Source organism: Diabrotica virgifera, chromosome 3, assembly GCF_917563875.1.
Source record: "Diabrotica virgifera virgifera chromosome 3, PGI_DIABVI_V3a".
Lineage (NCBI taxonomy): Eukaryota > Metazoa > Arthropoda > Insecta > Coleoptera > Chrysomelidae > Diabrotica > Diabrotica virgifera.
The window spans coordinates 184,601,039-184,602,423 of record NC_065445.1 but is presented as its reverse complement, the minus strand read 5'-3'; positions in this window follow the sequence as shown (position 1 = coordinate 184,602,423).

The window sequence follows — 1,385 nt, the reverse complement described above, 5'->3', positions numbered from 1 at the left end:
TTACAAACGGTTGGGTTGTGACAGTGAGGACGGAAATGTCAGCGTCATAAAGTACGCTGTGTCTAGGTACACGCTAACGTGTACGCAAATAAAAAAGTTAGGTACACGCGAATTAAACTTCATCAAGCCAGTGACGTATTTATTTAGCGTGCGCGGTGACTTTATATATTTTGGTACACGTTATTTTGATATTTTTAGTGTTTGTTGTTTGTTTGATAGAAAATATTTTTATTAAGGGAAGGGGAAGGGAAGCAAAACTATTCAGATGTTTCAAACTTAATTGTAATAAAACAATATGCATATAAAAGTATATATTCAGGTTAGCAAAATAAATATTAGTTAACATGATATATACAAAATACTGCTAAAATAATTTTTATACGTAAGTTAATTTGGTGTTTATTTGGTGTTTATTTTTATTTATACAGGGAGTTGAACTTGTTACGATTTTCATAGAAAATTGGTTATAACTTTGTAAATATCCTGTATAACATAATAAACCTTTATATTTTTGTGATATGGAAGTTAAGAAGATTTCGAACATAAAATAAAATATAGGGTGTTCCATTTAAAAAAATATAAGTTTGGTCCGCCAGTATATTATCGAACGCCCTGTAACATTCTAACTAATTTTAGTAATTTTGTAATATGAAGCCCAAAGTTTGCTAAAATTTTTGATACTAACTTTTATTGCTATCTATTACTATAGCGGATCTACTGAGCTTTATCACACTAATCAATCGCCCCGTATATTTTATCTTATTACTTCTGCTACCGTTAATCACGAATTTTTGTCTCTTATCTTTTTCATACTGTTTTAGAATGTTGTTAAACTCATTAAAAGAACTAAATAATTGTCCACACTCCATATAGTTAATTTAAAAAAAAACACTAAACAAGTAAAAAATAAGGAAACTCTTTACAAATCAATATTAAAGTGTAAACATAACGCGATTAGGACAAATTCTAACTACACTCTGACACTCGCGATACTTACAGATACTTAATACCACAGCATACACGCGGCTCAAATTAACGTGTACCAAAAACCCAGTCATAGTACACGCTAAATAATGACGTCACTGACTTGATGACGTTTAAGCGTGCACCTAACTTTTTTATTTGCGTACACGTTAGCGTGTACCTAGACACAGCGCATAAAGTAAGCGAAATGGTTTTTTCAAAGTCATTTATTTTTACTTCTGCAATAGCAAAGAATACATATCTCCCAAGAACCGACACAAACGGATTATCTATGAACTAAATTTTTATGCGCATGTGCCAGATCGGCCATTTCTCAATTTGTATGAATAGCAAATAATTTTGGTGACATTTGTCTTGTATAGGGCTTTTCATTCACAGTCATTTGTTTCGAGCTTCTGTCA